At 40.9% G+C, this 26,105-nt stretch overlaps 1 protein-coding gene and 1 pseudogene across 1 annotated transcript in view; one reads left to right on the top strand and one right to left on the bottom strand.

The window, feature by feature from the left end:
- Nucleotides 1–26,105, bottom strand: part of PDE11A (phosphodiesterase 11A) — a 717,642-nt gene that overhangs the window by 320,110 nt on the left and 371,427 nt on the right. The window lies entirely within an intron of this gene.
- LOC149451580 (adenylate kinase 2, mitochondrial pseudogene) lies at nucleotides 1,846–15,039 on the top strand (annotated as a pseudogene).

Raw genomic sequence — 26,105 nt, 5'->3', positions numbered from 1 at the left:
GTCAGTATACAGTGAGAAAGGATCTCACATAAAGTTGTTCAGTCAACAAGCCAGAAATACATTTAGAAAAGCTGCAATGTAAACTGCCAAGTAGATTCTGTAGACATTTAAATACTTGTAACAATGCTCCGACATCTTAGGCATGTGAAGAAATATTTGTTAGAAACTGTCACATAGTGTTTTATTCAACCCATTGAATAGGACTATAGGTTATGTAAGTAGCCTTTGTGCTTCCAGTGCTGCTAATCCTGAGGGATAGTTGCAATGTAAAAGGGTATAAAATGTTGAATTAGGGCATGAAAAGGAAATCAAATGTCACCAAGGGTAAAGATATAACCCTTATGGTGTTCATCCCAGACAAGGTCCACCCCAGGGCACCAATCAGGTTGACTTCCATAGCACCATGGCTCTTCCACTGATTTAAACATTTCTTACCTATAGCATCTAGACCCAATGAGTTCACATTGTTACAAACATCTCCATTTTTTGGAGTACAAGAGAGGAAAGAGTATTTTTTAAGAACAGAATATCAATCCTGGCCTTTCTGGGTCTGATAACATTGCAATCTGTGTTTTATGTATCTAATTACACATTTGAAAATATTTGTTTTAAATTAAACTGTATATTCATCAATTTACTCAGAGTGAAAATTTGTGGTGACAAGAATTTAGGGGCTCTTTTCTGTATTTTGAAATCTGATTGGTTGCCATGGGGTACTATACTTTGTGCATCTTCATAGAACTTTGCACCGGTTTACTGAATGAATGAGCTGTGTTGTGTACTACACACCCAGCAAATCGCGATAACTGATAACATGAAAAGGGGCCAGACATGAACAGTATCAAGAAGAGGAACGGGTATTTGGCGCACCCCAAGAAGGGTTAGAAATGGTGACTGCGGAATGGACTAAGACTGAAAACAAGGATCAAATGTCATGGGAATATATATGTGTGAAACACAATATCATGTGAAGATTGTGATATATTAATATATGTAGTTCTTATAATGGGTAGTCCTTATTGAAGTCCTTGTAAGCAGCTGAACTAAAAGGCAGCCAGCCAGTGAAGAGCTAGAGAAAGCCCTTTGGGAAATCAAAAAAGAAAAAGATGGCGCCATCGAAGTGCAGCATTAAACTCTTTAATATAGCTAAAAATATAATACAGGCCACTCACAAAAGGTATGGTGGAAAAGCGCTTGTAATCTGAAATAATAGGCATCTGCTCTGTGAAGGGACTCTTCTGTGAGCCTCTATACGTGCAGGATGGTCCGGTATTGGGTGTCGAGTTCCGGGTCTCCCTCTTAATGGAGGAGACGTCACTTCTGGTCAAGTGAAGGTGGGGGGTGGCGCGCGCTTGGAGCATGCATGCTCCCTCTTCAGGCCGTCTCCTTTTTCTTTTTTAATTTTACAGTACAAATAAGAAATATTCAGGTCAAAGTGGTCTCATAATATCACCCCTCCCCCTCCCACCCATCCTGGATCTACTTATACTCATCTTCACCAATGCCAACTCCTACCTCCACTGCACCATTCCCCTATTGGAACCAAGTCCTGTGTAAATTATGTATCAGGCAGTGACAACATTTACATAGGATTTAAGACAACCTCCTAATATTTATTACATTGTATTACTGTTATCTATATAGCGCTGTCAAAATACACAACACTGTACATATATTGTACATTCACATCAGTCCCTGCCCTCAAAGAGTTTATAATCTAAGGTAATTCCTCACGTGACAGTGGTTGAGCATGGCCAGTGGCCACTTAGGTTGGAGAACTGCATCCTTGGATGAGGTCACATGATTCCCTATAAATTAAAGCAGTGGGTATTTTTCTGAGCTCGGATGGAACAGTGGGAGAGTACGGCAAAGGTGAGTATAAGCGATTGGGGGTGAGCTTACAAGAGACTCAGTAACAGAGACTCTTTAAAGTGAAAAGAAAGTCAGTTACAAAAAAAATCTAGAAAATTAATAAATTGCAGCAAACATCAATAAATAGTTAATTTGCTCATTAATGTGGTTGACATAATTGTATACAGTTTATACCAAAGGAATATTTGAAATGGCATACATTGAGCATGGCTAGATAAAGCAAATAGAGCGGATAATCATTGTATTTGTCCTTCCCATTTTCTATACATTCATTATACACTGTACAGCACTGAAAAATTAGGGCAGAGGAGATAGAAAGATCATCATCAGTACCCTTCTGCTGTCATTGTGCTGTTGCTGCCACTTTGGTCTTTATCCCACACAATGGAATGTGACTTGTGACATGAAGACAGCTGACCAGCACCATCTCATCATTAGAAGAGACACAGAAGGAGGAGATAATGATCTTTATGACAAGATCTGTCAACCCTGTGTATGGTATACAAATGGTGACTAGAGATTTGTATTTTCATTGAGCAGACAGATGTACTTTAAGATTTACATCTCAAAGCAAAGCAATAAGGCACTGCAGGGAGCTGTGGTGACATTTGCAATACATTAAATGTGCCTCATAATCTTTGTTTTTTATATATGTTAGAACGTGATCAACTTAAGGCAATTAATGAGATCAACATGTATTAATGTTTACAAAAATGTTATGTTCCTTTTCTTGCTACATATGCAGGCAATATTTCCTATTAAAGTTCAACTCTAAGCAGCTGTAAAAGACAGAAATTAATGCAGCTCTGTAATCATTAATAAGTTATTAAATATGTGTGTTTTTTTTAAATGCAAGCTGTTCAAGCATCTGAATTTGACCTGGTATCAGCCTTTTACAGTCCCCATACTGCAAAGCTCAGACGTGAAGAAGGAGATGCAGCACAAGCAGCCAATCAGTTTATGTACTTAAAAGGAGCATGCTGAGAGGAGAAGGAAGCAGCGTGAAAGAGAGATGAACTCGTCACAATACTGTTTTCCTTCTCTATTCAGTCACAGGCTGGAGGCAGGTCAATGACAGCCTGGGTTTAAAGGAAGTGGATTGATGGATGCTGACCATCAATCAGCCTTTAACATGGAAAATATCTTGTGGCAGGAAAGAAGTACTAGGGTTCACAGCTCTCGATTGAAAGTGCGTATTTTTGCAAAACCAGCTTTTTTCATTTTATCTTTTAATAGTTTATTCACTTTTATATTTGTTTTCATTTTGATGGAGTTCTGCATTGATATTTCTACATATTAATAGTATGTGGATGCTTCCAGTAAATACACTGGTTGTTTAAAGATACTCTGTCACCTAATGGGATACAGGCAGCAAACAAAAATTGACAGTTTCAACTATTCCCTACTCCATCCCTGACACCATCAATGGGGCACTATTCATGTTATTGATATCAACAATGGGGCACTATTTCTCCCGTTAACGCCAATGATTGGGTAATGATGATGGGGCACTTTCTGCTCTCATTGGCCACAGTCTGGCCCCCAAAAGCCTGAAGGGCAGCACACTGGCCCTTTGCTTCCACATTCTGGAGACCCCTGCCCTACTCTACTCAAAACCAAAAAAAGTTTTGGCTATAGATAAATTTTAAGTTCATAATTATGCATAACCTCATCTGCAACCAACAAGCTGACTCATACAGTATCTCCTATAAGTAAGAATAGGGTACACACCTTAAACTACCTTTATAATTTGTTAGATAGATAAGATATTGGTGATTTATGACAAATTCTGTGCAAATCTCTTTCAGCTCACAACCTCTGGTGAAAAGTAGCTAACTTATTTTCATACCTGGTGCTACTTTTTGCATATATGTACTGTATATATTTGGATTATCAGATGAAATCACATATCAATAAAACACTTTAAAAATTATATTTTCATATATGGGTAAATTGCTACACTAAAATGACTTTGCTACCAAAAGTTATGTGTTACTTTAGAGCAGCGGTTCTCAACCTGGGGGTCGCGACCCCTTTGGGGGTCGAACGACACTTTCCCAGGGGTCGCCTAAGACCATCGGAAAACACATATTTCCGATGGCCTTAGGAACCGAGACACCACTCCTTGATCCGTCTCCAGGTGTGGGCGGGATGACATGCCGTCCCTGTCATCTGGACACACCCCCGGGATCAATCCTTCCTCGTCGGTGATTGGCCGCCGGAACTGTAGCTCAAGAGAGGCACACAGGCGGCCAATCACCGGCGAGGAGGTGGAGCTTGGAAAGGAGGAGCCGAGCGGCACCGCGAAGATCGAGCGAGTGAAGAGGAGGAGAGCGGCCGGAGAAGAAAGCCATCTGACCGGTAAGTGTTTGTACCATATGAGAGGGAGGGAGCGAGCCCAGGCTGGAGCAGGGGTCAGCAAGGTAAGTATCATTGGTGTCAGTGGGAGGAATAGTGCCCAATCATTGGTGTCACTATTACCAATGATGGGGCACTATTCCTCCCCCCACTGACACCAATGATGGGGCACTATTCCTCCCACTGATACCAACGATGGGGCACTATTCCTCCCACTGACACCAACGATGGGGCACTATTCCTCCCACTGACACCAACGATGGGGCACTATTCCTCCCACTGACACCAACGATGGGGCACTATTCCTCCCACTGACACCAACGATGGGGCACTATACTTCCCTCTGATACCAACGATGGGGCACTATACTTCCCTCTGATACCAACGATGGGGCACTATTCCTCCCACTGACACCAATGATGGGGGCACTATTCCTCCCACTGACACCAATGATGGGGCACTATTCCCCCCACTGACACCTATGATGGGGCACTATTCCTCCCATTGACACCAACGATGGGGCACTATTCCTCCCCCCACTGACACCAATGATGGGGCACTATTCCTCCCCCCACTGACACCAACGATGGGGCACTATTCCTCCCCCCACTGACACCAACGATGGGGCACTATTCCTCCCCCCACTGACACCAACGATGGGGCACTATTCCTCCCCCCACTGACACCAACGATGGGTCACTATTCCTCCCCCCACTGACACCAACGATGGGGCACTATTCCCCCCACTGACACCTACGATGGGGCACTATTCCCCCCACTGACACCTATGATGGGGCACTATTCCCCCCACTGACACCAATGATGGGGCACTATTCCTACCACTGATACCAATGATGGGGCACTATTCCTCCCATTGACATCAGTGATGGGACACTATTCCTCCCACTGACACCAATGACGTGGCACTATTCCTCCCACTGACACCAATGACGGGGCACTATTCCCCCCACTGACACCTATGACGGGGCACTATTCCTACCACTGACACCAATGATGGGGCACTATTCCTACCACTGACACCAATGATGGGGCACTATTCCTACCACTGATACCAATGATGGGGCACTATTCCTCCCATTGACATCAGTGATGGGGCACTATTCCTCCCACTGACACCAATGATGAGGCACTATTCCTCCCACTGACACCAATGACGTGGCACTATTCCTCCCACTGACACCAGTGACGTGGCACTATTCCTCCCACTGACACCAGTGACGTGGCACTACTCCTCCCACTGCAAAATTACAGTTATGAAGTAGCAACGAAAATAATTTTATGGTTGGGGGTCACCACAACATGAGGAACTGTATTAAGGGGTCGCGGCATTAGAAAGGTTGAGAACCACTGCTTTAGAGCATTACTATCAAAATCTCCCCCAAACTAAAAAAATTACAATCTTGCATACTAAAATTTATCAGCAGCTCTACAGGATATAGTTTGACCCACATGAGCTTATATGCCCTGAGATTGTCAGCTGGATTGGGGGTGCCAAACCTCCTGAAATACTACAAGACAGACCAACTTACCCAAATGTCAGAAATGTATTCCATATCCAATAAACACTGTCACAACTTTGTTTACAGTCTATAAATAAAATTGGATAAACCTTGAATATCATAAACACAATGTACAGAAAAAGTAACAGGACTTTTCACACAATAGATAAAACCATCTTCTTTATGAGTACATATAAATATGTAAATAAAAACAATGATACAAAAGAGGCTATTTCAAGAAGCATCATGGTATTCTACAAATATAAATATATACATATGTGAATATAAATAATATGTTGAAAACTGCTGACTTGGTCAAGAACATTTCCCTCTCAACATGTTTTGCATCAAAGTTTCTTCAGGAGTTGGGTGATAGGTGAAATACTGTATATCATTCATTTAAGAGGAGCCAAATAGCGGTACTGGCAAATCAAAAATCCAGATGTGGTGTGCGGACACCCTTAAGCTCTCAAGACATCAATGGGGGAGACCTAGCAAAAGGGCTCACCAACAGATAAATAGGTGGTACACCAATATAGTTTTCTCCTAACAGCATCAGGAAGTAAGCTGAATATAAATACTAGGTAGACTATAAACTGAATGCATTGGTATTCTCCGAGTCTCTATGACAACCGATCTATCATTGTAGACTACCATGGCGATGTGCATCTACTGGTTCTTGATATAGCCTTTCCATGGGTGTTAAGGATATGTTATTTGAAGTAATTTTATATCTTGTATCAATGTTTTTATTTAGGTACTCTTATGTACTAATAAAGTAGAGTGATTTTTCTACACATTTTGCGAGAAGAATCTGCTGATGGGCCATACCTAGAAAGTCCTGTTGTTTTTTCTGTACATTGTGTTTATACCATTATTGAGATGTAGTATGATCTGTTATCTTCTGATTGGACCCTTATCTTATAAACCGTGGATCTCAGGAAGCTACCCTTCATGCCATAGACCTCTTGAAGTGGTTGCCGTCAAAACAATGCAGAGAAATATTATGCCCATCCCTTCTGCACTCACTACATCTATGGGGCATCTCTTGCCAACTATTTGCCCTCAAATCCCCATACACTTAATTGGATCCACTTTTTGATAACCCAGCATATCTGCCAGGGTTACTGTTTAAATGGTGCGCCATTTTAAACAAGGGCAGAAGAATACATCTCCCTTTATTCTATGGATTTCTTGCTCTTTCTCCTGAGACATTTAAGAGTGCACATCATCTGATGTAGAAGGCACTGTTGATGTAGCTTTCCCAGGATATATCTGTGAGGGTTACATCACCAGTGCCTCACTTAACTAGGAAGTGAAAAAAAAAGTAAGGGAAGCCATACATGGATCAAAATTTAGCAGGGACCAGCTGCATTTTGATCCATGTATGTGCCGGCTTATTGTTCAGAAGTCAATCTACCTATGGACTTCTGTGCAACCAGCCTGTTGTTTTTTTTTTTTTCAAATGATCAGTGCAGCCAGCTATAGCCAGCAGCACTCACCACTGTATTATGATGGGAAGTCCCACTGTCAGAACATAATAGCACAGTGAGATTGATTCCCCCATCCATGCCTGCTGGTTGAAAAAAAAAGGTTAATGTATGGCCAGCCTTATTGTGAGTAAAAGCAAAAACTGTTTGTGTAACCACTGGATGGAAGATTATTTCATATCAGTATGCAGAGCTGCATGTTAATGTGCTTTTTTTGTGAAAAGGGGGAAAGGCCCACTTTAAAGTCTACATACACTTTAGCTATGTACTCGGCATTAAATAATTCTGGCACAAGTATTACTCTGATTGATGCACTTCATAACTCTGCACTGTTTACGGTTCTATTTAGGATGTATAAAGTAAATTAACTAATTTCAGGGATTCTTTGAAAGGTATCATTATATAGTTGGTTAATCTTCTATTTGCCATATGGTAGTAATTCGTCTTTATTGAGGTAGACTGAAGTGATCATGAATGTTTTATAAATATTTTTTATTTTATTGCTTAAATCATTATACAATATATATAATGTTTCAATGACTAGTAAATATACAGAAGTTGATAGTAATTTGTACCAATAATAAAGCTAAAAACAATCTAGGTCCCCTTTATAACACTTCTGCTATTTATTACAGGAACCTCTGTATATGGTAACACCGAAGTGCACATATCTAATCGAAAGTATAGTTTATAATTTCGCAAAGTGCCTCTCAGCAGTGGACAGAACTGTGAGTTGCTTCAATTGGGACTGTTAGCTGTTCCGAACTGTTATTCAAAACAAGTTGGGAGACCGAGTCCGGGACAGAAGGATTGAGCCTTTGAGAAAGGCAATCACAGCGCAACGCAACAGGAGAGTGGTTATGTCATCATGTTGGGCGGAGTTTGAACTCCATCTTTGGAAATGTTTTGAGAAATGCCTATTTTATCTGCTGATATGTGAGTGCAATTTTATTCTTTATTAATAAAATTGGATTAGCAATCTACACTATCAGTTTGTTTTTCTGCTTCCCATATATATTCTTTTGACCTAGGAGTTGTTTAACCACTTAAAGAGGAGAACTGGAGAGGAGTGACATTTATATTTAAATACAGCGCAGTTGAATTCCTTTTATTGCAGTGGGGGCCCTACAGATGAGGAGAGCAGACACCCATAAAACGTGGCGAAGAGCATCTGTGTGTGCATGGGGTGCATATTAAAAACTGTCTTATTTGTGAAGAAATTTTATTTGAGATTGCACACAAATTGGACAGGGTATGATTTATTGATTGTTCACAATTTTACTGTTTTAATGGTTTCATGATGAATGAAATAATATTGCACCTACTTTAAAGGGAGATTATAATATTTATTGCATATTTGTGTTTAGGAGCTTACTCATGAATTTATATTATTCATAATTCTGTATTGTCTATATTATTTATATTTTCATCCATTTTAACTCATAGTTATTATTTGTATTGGGTGTTTTGGTATTTATTTATTGAAAGTGCTTCACTATTTATCTGTCTACAGGGTCCTAAGTCATATATCACAAATGAAGTAATAAATAAATGTGCCTGATGCTCTGGGCTGCTGGAGCGTTACTGGAGTGTTACTTCACGGCAAAACATTCGGGAGTCCTGAAGCCTCAGTACTAAACAAAGGACACTGTCAGTATACCAAGCATATAATCTATGTTTTTCTGGAAGTTAGATTTAAGATAGATCACTATTCCTATTCTATGCAAATCAAATCTGTGTGAACAAGGCTCTACTGTGAGGAGGTTTCCTGTGCACCTGCTATCACATGGTCATATATGACCAAACTTTCTAACGTGGGTGATTTCATAAAAACATAAATATGTTATTCCTATCTTTACAGTGGATTTAAAAGCTCTGATTAATTATTTTATCTTCAATCTATAACTGCCTGTAGAATGAACTATAACCTGTAATACAGATACAAAGCTAAACTGACTTAGCTTTATGTTGTCTCACCAGATTTTGTTAATGTGTTGATTAAAGGTTAATCCATCCAAAAGTTGTGCTCTAAAACAATTGTAGAATGACGCTTGGGGAATGAGTCACACACTACCATCTCGAGTCTCTCACGGACTCTAGAGACAAAATCTCTTCTTTGACACTTCCCATGATGGCTGTTCCTCCTACTCAATTTTTTATGAGGTCAACTAAATACTATTTCAGCAACAAAAAGCAAAATGCTTCTACCCCTTCTGCTGTATATTTCTCCTAGTTAGGTCATTTTTAGTGTTACCAGATTAAGGAGGGCATTTATTAGGCAGAAGTATGGCATTTTGTCGTCATTTGAATGTTTTAAAAAAACAGACAAAAAACCAAACACATTTATAAAGCACAATGAAGTGTTTTACAAAACTGCTTATTCCTTTGCTGGCTTCTGGAATCTGATTAACATAAATAGAATTTGTTAAAAAAGCTGGAAGAAGAGCCCAATTATGTGGCCTGTCAAAGCCATGTGAATATCTACTTTCTAGCTTCGGACAAAAGTGGACCAGGCTGCTGGATGTCACAGGACTGCGCTTTACAAAAATATGGCAGTCAGGACCCTGAATTGCAAACAGCCCAGAGCCAACAATACATGTATTCCACTGCTAGGTAGGGAACTGTCCTAATAAGCAATGCTAATTCATGAAGAAACATTGATCTTACTATTTCCCAAAGGTGTCGCTAATACAAGTATGGCTGTCCAAACCTACAAATCCTTTGGCAGCTAATTCAAAAGTGAATTCAACTGTTACCATGAATTTTTGTCGTTTATATAGAAAAAATAAAAAAACCCAGTGGGGATTAAATACCACCAAAACAAATCTTTATTTGTGTGAAAAGAATACAAAAAATTTAATTTTGTTACAGTGTTGCATGAGCAATTGCCAGTTAAAGTAACACCATGCTGAATAGCGAAAACTGACCTGGTTGTGAAGGGGGTAAAACCTTTCAGAGGTGGTTAAATGTGTCTTAGATGGATTTTCCAGTTTTAAAAAAACAAATGCAGTCAATCTCTGCTCATTTCCCCATGTTTTGGCTCATAAAAATGCTTCAAATACAGAAAAATACCCAATAATTTGATGAGTTCCTACCATCATGATTTTAGATGATAACACTACATCTGCACAGAATTCCCTATCATTGTTGTCTTTCCTGCCTGAATGTGCCACTGTATGGAAGACGTTGATCTGAAGACATGCCTATGCCAATAGGAACCATGTCTTAGGGCATCTTGTTGATCCCTCTTCCCGGCAGTTGCCCCTGCACAAATTTTACAAGCCTGATGAAGACATTACAGGAGGTGATAAAAGCCTTCTCATGCTACAGGAACAAGGTAAAAGAGAAACACAATGCTGTGAAATCCTGTAAATAAAGAGAAGGTAGGTTTTGCACATAATTTGGGTCATGCCTATACAAATCCTTTAAGTGATATTTCCAAATTCTTTTCACAATATCAAACCTCCCCTAAGGCAAAAGGCTACCATTCATCATAATATAATGAATGCTTTGTCACTAGCTGGAAATAAACTGTATTTTATAATATAATTCTACACATTATCCAAAATGATCCCAAATTTTCCAGTGACAGCATTTTAAGGAAAGGTCAGACTGGTGTCTTTCAATTTACCGACAGTGACATAGTCTGTCATGAATAATATTATGTAAATGAAAGTAAATCTGCAGAAGGCATTTCATAATCACAGAGTTTCATAGTACAATGAACAAAACAAGTATTTTGCTGGAGGTAAAGTTTCCCTAACATTTTACATGTCACATAGTATTATATAACAAGTCACAGTGATGTTTTAATACTACGCTTTTTTTGTATCAAAGGGTTTAACCACAAAAAAATGTTGCACATACTGCATCCTAGCATATAATGTGATAGATCAAAATGGTGTATGTCAATTTTGTTCCATTTAGATGGCATCACAGACGTCTGCATCTTTTGCCTGCCAGAGGGGCCTACGGCAGTGAACATTCAGAAGTGGTAAATGGGTAATAGCTGTTAACATGTATCTATAGGCTTCACGTTGTGCTGGTTTGGATGCTTTCACTTTAGGATATCTATAGACCAGTAACTAGAGGATCAGGAAAGCAGATTTTATTAGCTGAGAAGAAAAATGGAGGAGCTGGAGCAAACCTGCAAGAAAATGGATTGCTGGCACACCCATGTTTTCTATTTGTGCATAAAAGTTACCAATGCCATCAGGTCATTTAACATTTGGGAACATGCAGGGTCCCTCCAGCAGGACAAAAGGTTTGGTCATATGTCTCAAGAAAGACACTGTGCAAAATTTCATTGGAGTTTTCACTTTAGAACCCACCGATACCATGAATTTAGTACTGTATATGGCTCGTAACTTGGAAAACTGGTAAACCACTAAAGTCAATATGTATATTACTTTTAATTTGCTAAATGCATAAGGCAACTATTTCTGTTCTCAAAATCTAGTTTTGCAGTTTCGTAAAGGAGGAAATTTCAGTTAGACAAGGGAAAAAGGGTTAAACAATGAAAACTGAAAGTGCTAAAATAACGAATTAAACAAATTTTACACTTTAAAAAAAAAAAGTTAAACTGTGAATCTATGAAAAAAAAGGTTATTTAAGGAAGGAAGGCAGCAAATGTTGTACATGCTGGTTACAGTGCATTTCTCTCTGAAATTCTGAGGAAAATGGGTCGTTCCAGACATTGTTCAGAAGAACAGCGTACCTTGATTAAAAAGTTGATTGGAGAGGGGAAAACATATAAAGAAGTGCAGAAAATGATAGGCTGCTCAGCTACAATGATCGCAAATGCTTTAAAATGACAACCAAAACCTGAAAGACGTGGAAGAAAGCTAAAAACTACCATTCGAATGGATAGAAGAATAGCCAAAATGGCAATGACTCAGCCAATAATCAGCTCCAGGAAGATCAAAGAAGGTCTAAAGTTACCTGTGAGTGCTGTTACAATTAGAAAACGCCTATGTGAAGCCAAGCTATCTGCAAGAAGCCCCGGCAAAGTCCCACTGTTGAAAAAAAGACATGTGCTGAAGAGGTTACAATTTGCCAAAGAGCACATTGACTGGCCTAAAGAGAAATGGCGCAACATTTTGTGGACTGATGAAAGTAAGATTGTTCTTTTTGGGTCTAGTGGCCGGAGACAGTTTGTCAGACGAACCCCAAACACTGAATTCAAGTCGCAGTACACTGTGAAGACAGTGAAGCATGGTTGCGCAAGCATCATGATATGGGGATGTTTCTCATTGTCAGGGCAGGAACGCTGGAACGGGCAGGCAGGCCTATGGTACGGTCACGCTGCGACTGACGACAGCCACTACCCACAGACCGGAGTCCCTCAGGGCGCGGAGTCTAAGCCCCAGGCTACCCTTCACCAGGGCCCCTGATGGTGGGGATGGAGTTGACGCAGCCTGAGACCAGGTCGCGGCCCCCGAGTGACCCCAGCTGCGATAACGACTGCCGCCAATGGCGTACAGCTGGTGGGAGCTAGATGGGAACACGAGTAGAGTCAGACAAGCCGGGTCAATAACAACGGAGCAGACAGTACTAGACGGTAGGCAAAGAATACTCAGGTCACGGGCCGGGTTCAGCAACAGGAGGTCAGGTAAAGGGTTAACACAGAGAATAGTCTTGTCAAAGCCGAGTCGGTTACCAGGAGAGCAATGGGAACAACACAAGAGCTTGCAACAGGGCAACATACAGGACACAAGTGCAGAGCACACTTGCAGACAGCAGGTTTAAATGTGCTCAACCACACCCTTCTGAGGAGGAGCCGCAGAAGCCTGAAGGCATAAAGGTTCCCACCATGCTTTGCAGAAAACCAAGATGGATGCCAGCTCATGGAGATGCACAAGCTCTGAAGAAAGGTAGGACCTTGACACTCATACTACGGTGTTGGGCCTATTTATCGCATACCAGGGATCATGGATCAGTTTGAATACATCAGAGTACTTGAAGAGGTCATGCTGCCTTATGCTGAAGAGGAAATGCCCTTGAAATGGGTATTCCAACAAGACAACGACCCCAAACACACCAGTAAACATGCAACATCTTGGTTCCAGACCAACAAGATTGACGTTATGGAGTGGCCAGCCCAATCCCCGGATCTTAATCCAATAGAAAACTTGTGGGGTGACATCAAAAATGCAGTTTCTGAGGCAAAACCAAGAAATAGAGAAGAACTGTGGAATGTAGTCCAATCATCCTGGGCTGGAATACCTGTTCACAGGTGCCAGAAGTTGGTTGACTCAATGCAACACAGATGTACAGCAGTTCTCAGAAACAGTGCTTATACAACTAAATATTAATTAAGTGACTCAAAGGAAAGCAAAATCTTCAAACATTTTTCAGTTTATATAGTGAATGTTTGAGTTTGTAAAGAAGAATACAAACACTGTTTTTTTTTTGAACAGTCTAATATTCACTTTTCTTCAATTTTTTTAGAGGAAAAACACAAATTTGATATAATTTTTTTCATGTTTTGATTTGGAATAGAATGTTCAGTGTTCCCATTGCATTTGTGTGTATGGAAATAAAAACTATTAGAAGGATTTTGAGCTTTATTCACTTTTTTCAACACAATGCTATTATTTTGAACACAACTGTATATATATATTTTTTTCTTTAATTATTAGTTATTTAGTTTTTGTTTTGGATAGAGTGAAGTGGGATTAGAACACCTCTTAGGTTTTTACTGCTGTATGCGCCTCATTAGGGAGATGCACCCTCTATGTTTGTCCTGTTTACTGTTACCATCGAAAGGGAAAGTAAAAGAAAATCCCAAATTTTGGGTTGGCACCAGAACAGTAATAGAGGGGAAATCTTCCAATAGTGATGCTAGTTCTTGTAACCCTGGGACAGGGACAGGAAAAGGGAAATCTCCCCAACAGAAAGCAGAAGGAAAAAAAGGCATTACAACCCTACAGGCTTTACAACTGTCCATTACTGTATCCAAAACGAACAAAAAAAGGAAATCTCCCCTATGGGATACAGATGGCAAAAACAAATGGGGTATAGGCTTATTGTGAAATATAGCTCCTAGAGAGGGCACAGAGAGAGCGGTTCCATCATGGACAGTATTAGAGTCATCCTTCTGGTGCCACCCAGAGCCGGCAAGGGGACTCAGGCCCCGAAACTAGCAGAAAAATATTGCATTTGTCACCTTGCCACAGGAGATATATTAAGAGCTAGGGCTGCATCAGGATCAGAGCTGGGAAAACGTCTGAAAGCTACAATGGATGCAGGAAAACTGGTCAGTGATGAAATGGTTGTAGAACTGATTGAAAAGAACCTGGATACCCCTCCATGTAAGAAGGGATTCCTATTAGATGGATTTCCTCGTACTGTCAAGCAAGCAGAAATGCTTGATGAACTTCTTGAAAAGCATCAAGAAAAACTTCATTCAGTCATCGAATTTAGTATAGACAATTCTTTGCTTGTAAGAAGGATCTGTGGCAGGTTGATACAAGTGGACGATCATACCATGAAGAGTTCAATCCTCCTAAAGAACACATGAAAGATGAGGTGACTGGTGAGCCTTTGGTGAAATGTTCTGATGATAATGAAGCTACCCTGAAGTCCAGGCTGGAGGCCTATCACACTATGACTGCACCACTTGTCGACTATTTCCAACGCCATGGGATTCATACAGCAGTAGATGCCGCACAGTCTCCAGACTTGGTGTTCGCAAGCATCTTGGCAGCTTTCTCCAGAGCTCGCATGCACTGATTCCCAGTCATCCCAGAAGTGTGTTGTCTGCAGGCCCCAATCCCTGTGCACTAGGACACTGCATGATAGACTGATGATTGTATACCCTTGTCAACTCCTCTAGTGCTGTTGTCACTCTTTGTCTGTGGTGCACCTCCATTCTCACAAATCCACACCATTGCATTCATCATCACAAGTCTTATAGCTTCTTCTGTGGTAGAAGCAAGTGTTTGTAACCTCATTGTTGAGGTATTTGTGACTGACTCTTTATCCATACAAAAATTCCTGCTTTAACACTCAGGTATAAATAGTACAGGTTTGGGCATTACAACCAAATATTACATAAAAAAAAAATATGTTTGTATATGAAATGGTTTCCTATTGGCTGCAAATTGCCACGAGTGCAGTATAAAGGGCTCATTTGTAGACTGACTTATGACAATCTCACAGCATTGCCAACATTGGATGCAGAATCTGTTACTACATTTTTTTACTCTCAATCACTTGTCTCTTTTACTTGGAGATTAACAGCCATTGCCTTGTGCAATTACTGTAGCATAAAATGTGCGCAGGTGTGAAAAAAAACAAAAACAAATGGGGTATAACACTCCTTTATGCTATCCAAACTGACAAAAAAAGTTTTGCCTTTAGTTACACTTTAAGGATGCCCATTAAATTAGAATGGGTTGTAAATGCATGACAATAAACAAAAAACGTCCCTAAAGCATTTTTGTAACCTAGCACATCACAATGTATTGCGTGTCCATGGTTATCTCCTGTTTTATTCTGGGGATAAAAATTGAAACCTGATTGGTCAGTATAGGCATACACTCCAGTTTTTTCTGATTTCTTTTCTCTTATTTTTAGAAATAAGTTTGAGAATGCTTACTAAGAGCTCTGACAGGAGTTTTTCTCTATGGCCCATATCTTAATAACTTGGCAGCAAAAGCATTGCTAAAAGAAGCAGTCACCTGCTCCTATGGTGAAAACACTGCTGAATCTTGTGATCCAGAAAAGGAGCAGTAATGGAATGAAACAGCACTGATTTGGCCAGCACAGGAGCGATGAAAAAGGCTCTCTTAGTTATCCTGCCACAGGACCACTAGTGTGACATAGGTCTTAGACCAGCATTCACCTTGACTATAAAGAAACAAACATTTAAGATTTACGGGTCTACTTGTAAAAATAATATTTGTTTTATCTAATTTAAAAAGTGTTACTAAAGCCAGGACCCGGCAGTCACTATATCTTGTGCCCCACATTACACAGAACATGGGAATGTGATTATTTTAGTAAATATAAACTGCTAAATACCTTTTCTCATCAGCAGTTAGAGCAGTCTTGTGACTTCTATCAGTGTCCAGCAGAGCACTAGTTAAAGCTTTTAGGAGGAGTTTTCATTCTCCCCTGATTGTCCTATGAGGCTGCAGGACCCCTGACCCTCTGTCTGGACAGTGCTGATTGGCCCTGTGCTGATCACATGCACTCTCCCAGTAAAAAAAACTCTCTAGCAATACACACCAAACAGAGTATGTGCAGCTTGCCCCCACAGCTCTGTTCTCTCAGCAGATGGATGGAGGACAGTAGAAGAAGGGGAGAATCAGAGTAGACAGGATCAAACATCCTTTTAACACAATGTGGAGGATTAACCCCTTAGGTTCCACAGTGAGTATAACAAGCATGCCTTACTGCATATACAGACTGATTTTACTGCTGTGGGTTTAGTAACATTTTAACTATATTTTCAATATACTTAAATTTTTAATTTTTCTTTTCACTAAAATCCAAAATTAGTTTTTTGGATTTGCTATTCCTTTACTAAAAGCAGATCCATAAACAAAACATGCACTGGGTGAGTGTTTAAAAAAATACAGAAATTATGGACGCACGTATGTCAGCATTAAAATACACTATATTGCCAAAAGTATTGGGACGCCTGCCTTTACACACCCATGAACTTTAATGGCATCCCGGTCTTAGTCCGTAGGGTTCAATATTGAGTTATAACATCTTCAACTCTTCTGGGAAGGCTGTCCACAAGGTTTAGGAGTGTGTCTATGGGAATGTTTGACCATTCTTCCAGATGCCCATTTGTGAGGTCAGGCACTGATGTCGGATGAGAAGGCCTGGCTCGCAGTCTCTGCTCTAATGCATTGCAAAGGTGTTCTATCAGGTTATGGCCAGTCAAGTTCCTCTACCCTAATCTCGCTCACCGAAGCCTTTAAGCACCTTGCTTTGTGCACGGGTGCACAGTCATGTTGGAACAGGAAGGGGCCATCCCCAAACTGTTCCAATAAAGTTGGGAACATGAAATTGTCAAAAATGTCTTGGTATGCTGACACCTTAAGAGTTTTCTTCACTGGAACTAAGGGGCTAAGCTCAACCCCTGAAAACCAGCCCCACACCATAATTCCCCCTCCACCAAACTTTGCACTTGGCACAATGCAGTCAGGCAAGTACCGTTCTCCTGGCAATCACCAAACCCAGACACTTCCTTGCATTGCCAGACAGAGAAGAATGATTTGTCACTCCAGAGAACATGTCTCCACTACTCTAGAGTCCAGTGGTGGCATGCTTTACACCACTGCATCTGACACTTTGCATTGCACTTGGATGCAGCTGCTCGTCCATGGAAACCCATTCCATGAAGCTCTCTATGCACTGTTGTGCTAATATGAAGGCCACACGAAGTTTGGAGGTCTTTAGCAATTGACTCTGCAGACAGTTGGCAACTTCGGCGCACTTCAGCATGGGCTGACCCCGCTCTGTCATTTTATGTGGCCTACCACTTCATGGCTGAGTTGCTGTTGTTCCCAGTTGCTTCTGCTTTGTTATAATACCACTAACAGTTGACCGTTGAATATTTATTAGCAAGGAAATTTCACAGATGGACTTACTGCACAGGTGGCAACCTATCACGGCACCACGTTTGAATTCACTGAGCTCCTGAGAGAGACCCATTCTTTCACAAATGTTTGTAGAAGCAGTCTGCATGTCTAGGTGCTTGATTTTATACACCTGTGGCCATGGAGGCAATTGGAACACCTGAATCCAATTATTTGGAGGGGGGTCCCAATACTTTTGGCAATATAGTGTATATCTAAAGCCATTTTTTTTTATTTCAGATGCAGTAAGTAATGGTTAAAACCCCTGTCTGTATCTCAGTGGGAGGAATTTCCCTTTCAGTTCATATCCTATAGACTCAACAGGAAGTGAGAAGAAATCTCTCTAAAATGATGGAAATCCCCTCTTAACTGTTGTCACTTGAACAAGTGTTCCTATGGAAGATTTCACCTCTCTTCCTGTCCTGGTGACAACTAAAAAGTTTACATTTTCACCCACTTTGAGTCATGATTATAGTGGCCAGGAAGACAAATAAAATGAATGTCATCAGTGGGCATAAAGACAGCAATGAAAAACTTGACAGGGGTTCTAATCCTTGCTTACTCTATCCATTTTTTTTAAAAAAGGATACACTCCTGCAGACATCTAATAATATAATACTGGTATTGATAATATAGCTAGTAATATTAAAAACCATATTGTGGAGGGAACAGAATCCTGCCTAGAAAGAAAATTAGACATGCTTCCGTACCTATGTATTGTACTTTCAATTATCAAAACAGTTTAAATATATTTAACAAAAATCTGTAAATGTTACAAAAGTGTATTGATATTGCTTTCAAAATTTCAGTGTGCAATTTACAGGTTAACTGCATTCATAATGAACATTTTTATACTCTGTTATATAATTTTTCATGGTGATTTCAACCTCTATAACAATAATTTACATAGAGTTTTGACTTTAAATCAATAGAACATATAAACAAACTGAAAACAATGGCTAACACCAAGTTTTACTTGAAGAAAATTAATTCAACAACATTGATATGGATTTTTGACCTTTATTAAATACAATGCCAAATGCAAGCTAAATGCTTCTCACTGTGCAAATAGGAAATAGAAATGAAAACAAGTAGAAAAAAACCCATACTGTTCAATTATTGTAAAAGCAGAGAAACAAAAAATGTTTAAACTCAGTTCATGTTACAGCAATGACATGTACAAGACAAATCCGGAAATTAGGGTGAATCTTCATTTCCTGTCTATTTGATGGGTGACACACAGAGCAGGAGTATGGAAGGTTTAAAACTATTTGTTGAATAATTTTCATTTGCTTCACCATGTAAGTAAGATTTCCTCTCACTTCCTGGCCAAGGAATGGGTACCAGAACAGAAAGAGAAGACAAATCTCCTTTGTCAGGACACAGACAGTATTTAAAGCAAGCAGATATTTAAAAATTTTTCCCAGTGCTATCCAAAACGAAAAATGTTTCCTTTTGGCTGGGGTTGAGTTTGAAGTCGTTACGGACTTAAAAATTTTCTTGCCTTAAATTGGAATTTTTCCAAAAATAGTTTTTACTATTCCAGTTACAAGGGGTAAATTCAAACACCTTCTGAAATATCATAACTCTCCAAGACTACCATTGTAAGATATGTCCTCTGCTCATATCACTGGCAGTAGTGGCGTCCCTAGGTGGGTGCAGGGGTTGCGAGCCGCACCGGGTGACACCAATTGCATGGGGTGACACCCAGGGGCAGAAGGGACAAGGGACCAGGGCTTGGCAGGTCGGGAGAGCTTGGCATGGCTCAGGCGGGAGGCTGGCTCGGGCGGGAGGCAGGCTCAGGCGGAAGGCAGGGTTTAGGCAGGGGGGCGGGCTCAGCAAGTCTTGAGCAAGGAAGGTGGGCTCGGCTTATGCCATCCTGAATTAATGGCAAGCAGACTGTCTTACCCTCTCTGTGCCTTCCCGGAGCGCTGATTCCCTGCTGTACCCACTGACTTTGTTAAGATCTGGCAGGAAGCCCAGGTAGGGACTGACCATCGCAACTATGCTCTGTCCACCTGGCCTCTCTGCGGCCATCTATTCCTTTCACTGCATAGGGCCAGAGGGCGGAGCCTAGAGGTCAGCTGACCATGAACAGGGGGTGCAGGAGAGGAGACCATCACTGCATGTCAGGTATCAGTGCAGCCACAGACACTACGGACCCCAGATAAGTGCTCCAATACTTGTCAAATAGAGTCTCCATCTCTCTCTCCCCCCCTCCTCTCTCTTTTTCCTTCCCCCCTCTCCTCCCCCCTCTCTTCTTCCCCCCTCTCTCGTCTCCCCCCTCTCTCTCTCTCTCTCTCTCTCTTTCCCCCCTCTCTCTCTCTGTCTTCTTTCTGCCTCTCTCTTCTTACCCCTCTCTCTATTCCCCCCTATCCTCTCTTCTTCCCTACTCTCTCTCTCTCTTCTTCCCTCTCCTCTCTTCTTCCCCCCTTCTCTCTCTTCTTCCCTCTCCTCTCTTCTTCCCCCCTCTCTCTCTTCTTCCCCATTCCTCTCTTCTTCCCCCCCTTTACCTCTCTCCTCTCTTCTCCCCCTCCCTCTCTCTTTTCCCCCTCCCTCCCTCTCTCTCCTCACCCCCCCCCCCTCTTCTTCTCTCTCCTCCCTCCCTCTCTTTCCCCCCCATCTCTCTCTCTCCCCCTCTCGCTTTCTCTCTCATTTTGCACAAGATAAAAGTAATCCGGGACTTACAAGCCACTGGGTTACTTTTACAGGCGGCGGAAGGGCGTCCCTCCCCCTCCTGCCACCAATGCCTTTACCAGGCTCTACCATGCAGTCCCAATGCAAGTGATCAGAATGATCTGTGTCTGATTACATGCATTGAGAGGCCAGAGGAGAGATTTGGGGTCTAATAGACCCCAGATCTCTCCATAAACAGGAACTGTCATGGCCCATGCTATCACAAGGGATCTTGTTCATCCCTTGTAATAGAAATAAACTACCATTCCAGGACTCCGGGAGGTGCAATGGGGACACAGGGAGGGGAAGAGCCCAGCCAGGCTGTGTGTGCACGACAGGGACCACCCAACTCTGGAAGGGTGACACGTTTTACCGCACTGGGTGACACCAACCCTAGGGATGCCTCTGAGTGGCAAGTTTTTCAGCACTATTCAATGTCACCTGCTGAAAAAGTTGCTATACATGTATCCTAATAGCAAACCCACTAGGGCAGTGATTCTAAGTCCCCCCCCCCCCGACACCCACTGTGATTGCACACACCGGGAATCTATCAACAAGTCCTGGCCAATGATTCAGCTGCTGATCAGCTGTGTCTAATCGCAGCCCAGAGCCCTGTGTTGACAATCAATACAGGGCTGTGTAGAGATAGGACAATCTTTATGTTTCTTATCTCTGCAAAGGGATAAGAAACAAAGAGATCTGTTAGTAAAAAAAAAGCACATAATTCACACATTACACATTGTTATGCACACGGTTAACCCCTTGATCGCCCTAGATATTGACCCCTTCCCAGCCATTGTCATTAGTACAGTGACAGTATAAAGTATTATTACTGATCACTGTATTAGTGTCACTGGTGATGTCAGAAATCATGAAATTTTGGCATTGGCATAGAAAATTTGACTGTTCATGCCAAAAAACTGTCTTTGATTTAAAGTGTTACTAAACCCACAACAGTAAAATCAGTCTGTATATGCAGTAAAGCATGCATGATATACCCACTATGGAACTTAAGGGGTTAATCCTCTGCATTGTGTAAAAATGCTGTCTGATCCTGACTTCTCTGATCCTCCCCTTCCTCCAGTGTCCCCCTCTTATCTCCTGATAAGACATATATATCGTGTGGAGAAATTCTGCACATGCTCAGTTTGGTGTGTATTGCTACAGAGGGGTTTTTTTGCTTGAGAGAGTGCATGTGATCAGCACAGGGCCAATCAGCACTGTCCATACGGAGGTCAGGGGTTCTGCATCCTCCTAGAGCAGAAAGAAAACTCCTCCTACAAGCTTTAACATGTGCTCAGCTGAACACTGATAGAAGTCACAAGACTGCTCTAACTGATGATGAGAAAAGGTATTTAGCAGTTTATACTTACTAAAATAATTGTATTTACATATTCTGTGTACTATGGGAAACCAGATAGAGTGACTGCAGGGTTCTGGGTTTAGTAACACTAAAGATAGTGATCATATGAAGCCATTTATTATTACATAGTTGTTTGGCTCTTTTCTCAATCCTAATGATAACAGAAATCATCCATACAGCCCTGATCGTAAGTTTCCATACCCTGGAATGTTTGGCCTTGGTACAGACACACAATGTGTCACGCATGGGTTAAAATAACAATTAAAGGTAAATTTTCCACATATTTGGCTTTTTAAATTGCATATAGCGTTTGTGCATAAACAGTCAATGAGTTTGTTAGCTCTTACGTGGATGCAGGCTAGATATTGAGCCATGGGGATCAGAAAAAGACTGTCAAAAGGCCTAACAAGGTAATGGAACTTTACAAAGATGGAAAAGGATATCCAAAGCCTTGAATATGCCAGTGAGTACTGTTAAATCACTTTTTAAGAAGTGGAAACTTTGGGGATCTCTTGATACCAAGCCAAGTACAAGTAGACCAGGAAAGACTGCAGCCACAACTGCCAGGAGAATTGTTCGGGATACAGAGAAAAACCCACCGGTAACCAGCTATTCTGTTTCTAGCTAATCATATATAATGTAAGCAAAGCTTTTGGCAAGTAATTGGTGGGCCAGCATTGTCTGGTTCTGAAGGAGCAAGGTCCACCTGGCTTTGGCCTAGGTAGACCATGGCCAAGATAAGTCAGGAGCACTGTGCTCCAGAAAGTTCAGGGTAAGAGCCCTAGAGTTTGAGTCATTTTCTGTACCCTCTGTGCACTTTTTTGTGTGATGTGATTTCACGTTTCACTCTTATGTTCACAGAAGTTTGATAAAGCACCGCACTGCGGAGCTCTGGAAAAAAATGTGGACATATTGAGAATTCCACCGGGGGGTCTGTAATCAGAAAGGCCAAGAACCACTGCATTAGAGGGTGACATAACATTTCTGTGTCCTACGACCTCCTAATAATATTCCTCTGGCAAATCAAACCCTGTGACTGGACATTTGGGAGTTGCGTTCTGATATATTTGATCGGTCAGTACAGAAACACTGCTACATCAAATACAGATTAAAAGTCAGATTAGTAGAAACGTATTTATTCTAATTAAATATATGAGATATGCATCATTAATGCATTTTATTTAGGTTCAGAATCCTTGTAGCAATATTTATGAGTCACAGATATTGGGAATAATTCAAACAGCCAACATATGTTTCTACAAAGGCTGAAGACACAGTGACTCATACTGTAGAAGTAAAGTATCTACAGAATGGCTGATAATATTTAAAATGAAAGGAAAGCATGCTATAAAGCAGTGGGGAAGCATGCTGTTAGTTTAATTTACATTACATTTTCCATTAATGTAATAATGGTATGTAACATAAAAATGTACATTAGTAACATCTGTTGAATCAGTTTTATTTAATGGAAAGTGTTTTATTTGTATTAATTGCCCATATTTATGTAGCAAAGCCATGCTATACAGACCTGAATATAAATGTGTCTTATTTTGCGAGAAAACTCATGCCCACAAGGAGAGAACATGCAAATTGAATGAAGAGAGTGTATTTGTTAGGAAATGGGCCCAGGATACCAATACTGCACAAACCATTGATTTGAGATGCAATCATTTGGTTTCTGCAAAAGTGGACATCCATAGTCATGGTGATAGGATGGGGGAATGTGTTTATAGTGGCAATCATCATCTGTGATAAAATCAAGGGTCAGGATTCACTTTGATTACCACTGGTTGCCCACTTCCACTGACTACAATGGATAAGGTGACCAAAATGCTATACACAAGTACACTCCCACCATAAACAGTCAGAAAACTAAATCCACTTTAATTTCCCCCAACTTTTTCAGTTAACAAATATTCCTGCACAACCAAGTAATACATTGGAGATAATTTTGGAGAAAACTGTTATTGCTTTTATTTTAATCAGAAACAGGTCTGATTCCACAATATAAATAAAAGTTCAAGATTTTCGCTATACATTCAATGTACCACAATAATACAAAATAAAAATGAATAATCTGGCTATAAAACATACCAAATATTCCCATAAACAAATGAAAGTGCTTTAAGTGAAGTACAGGAATGTGTTATACTAATTATAATTTAACCTAATGTATACCCAAAATGTAATCACCCAATGGTGTATTTAGGTTTTGTGCTGCCCTAGGCAACACATAAATTCCCTCCCCCCCCCCGGAGAGAGCCTGATTCCAATGAACACCCCCCCACCCCCACTGAGAGAGCCTGACATTCACCAACACCCCTGCCCCCCCCCACCACCTGAGAGAGCCTTCGACTACTGCCCCCCATACACTGGACACTGACACCCCCCCCCTCCCCATAGAGAGAGAGAAAGACACTGATCTGTACAGCTCTGGACATCCCTGGGAACGAGAGTCGGGGCTCTGCATACACCGTCATGCAGCCTGCAGCCTCTCTCGGATCCCACCTGGTGTCCCTTCTTCCGGTGGGCAGTGCTGCCCCCCTGAAAAATGCTGCCCTAGGCAAATTCTTTGCTTGCCTTGTGGTAAATACCTGTATTCACCTATGTAGTGACTAGCGAAGAGCCGAACTGCCTTGGATTCGGTTCCACAGGGGTTTGACAAACTTCAAAGCTGTTTTGATGCCAAACCCAAACCCCACTGAAATCAATGGGAGCGGATTCTTTCAAACTACAAAATGCCCATTTTCTGAGCTAATAGGCAAGGGGGTATCAAACATAGCATGGGGGTGGGCACTACACTGGGGAACATGTTCCAATGCAAAAACTTAAAAATTTTGTGTATCTAGGAGCAGTGGGCTTTTTTGCATTTACAAAGAAAAAAAGAGTTTTAAATTGCCTGCAAATGACATCTCCCTCTTGCTTCCTTTAAAAAAGAAAAAACAGCACACAAACTCTATAGGTCTCCAAAATACATAGCAGACCCCTAAGGGTCTGTTTTGTATTGTGGGTGAACTTTGAAGGGGTCTGTGTGCTTCTTGTTTTTTGTTTTTTTTTAAAGAAGTTGGCAATGCAGTTTTCTTTGCCGACAATTTAAACCTTTTTTGCAAATGTAATTTTAGCTGTAGCACATCCTATAGCAAGAGTGAAAAACAAATTGCATAGAGTCCCTCCCAAAATGCATACCAGACCCTTTGGGGTTTATTTACTAAAGCTGGAGAGTCCAAAATCAGACTCCCTTCTGCATAGAAACCAATCAGCTTCTAACCTCAGCTTGTTCAATGAAGCTTTGGCAATGAAACCTGGAAGCTGATTGGTTTCTATGCAGAAGGGAGTCTGATTTTGGACTCTCCAGCTTTAGTAAATAAACCCCTTTGAGTCTGGTATGGATTTCAATGGGGAACCTCAGGCAAAAAAAAATGTGTAAGGTTCCCCAGGAAATCCATACCAGATCCTTTAGGTCTGATATGGATTTTAACAAGCACTCCGTGTAAAAAAACAGAAAAAATGACAGCTCCCTAAACTGTTATCAGGATATATAAAGGAAGGGGTGAGGATAGTGGTGACATAATAGCCCAAATATGGCCATATGGTGGCAATGATTTAAGGCTCCAATCCCTGTCCATGTGCTTAGAATGGCTGGGAATTCGCAGCCATGTCAGTGAATGGGTCAGGTGATGTCATTGGTTGGTAAGGATGCAGCGGGTGCAAACAGCAATCACTGACACCTGGAAGCTGTCACATTTGTCAGAGCTGAATGCCCTAAAAGTTTAGTGTTTGGATAATCCTCCAAACAATAAGCTCATCCCTAATAGTGACTATAACTAAAGGGAATAGTAGAAATATGCGATTACTTATCTGAGGCAGACAAAAACAGAATGAAGAACAAGAACAGAATCTAAGAAGCAGACAAATAAGACTCAGAATATTAAAAAATTTATATTTAAAAATATAAAAAATCTGGTAGGAGTTAAGGTAACCAAAATAAATTTATATATAAAGAAAATGCAGCGCTGTGTGATGTTACTATATTGCAGGCAGATATAAATAATAAATGAAACCAAAGCAAATGAATAAATCAATAAATAAATCAATAAATAAATAAATCACAGTCCAGTAATGGTGCTCGCTGATTCCCAGTGCAAAAGTTAGAAATGCGCACTAACCAGAAACGTATTAATAATACGCATGTGTATATGATATCATGAAGATTCCCCTCTCTTTTCTG

Source organism: Staurois parvus, unplaced genomic scaffold (genome assembly GCF_062004578.1).
Source record: "Staurois parvus isolate SC_StPar_1 unplaced genomic scaffold, SC_StPar_1.0 ptg000530l, whole genome shotgun sequence".
Taxonomy (NCBI): Eukaryota; Metazoa; Chordata; class Amphibia; order Anura; family Ranidae; genus Staurois; species Staurois parvus.
Note: the sequence above shows the minus strand (reverse complement) of the source record. Positions and strands in the feature narration are given on the sequence as shown.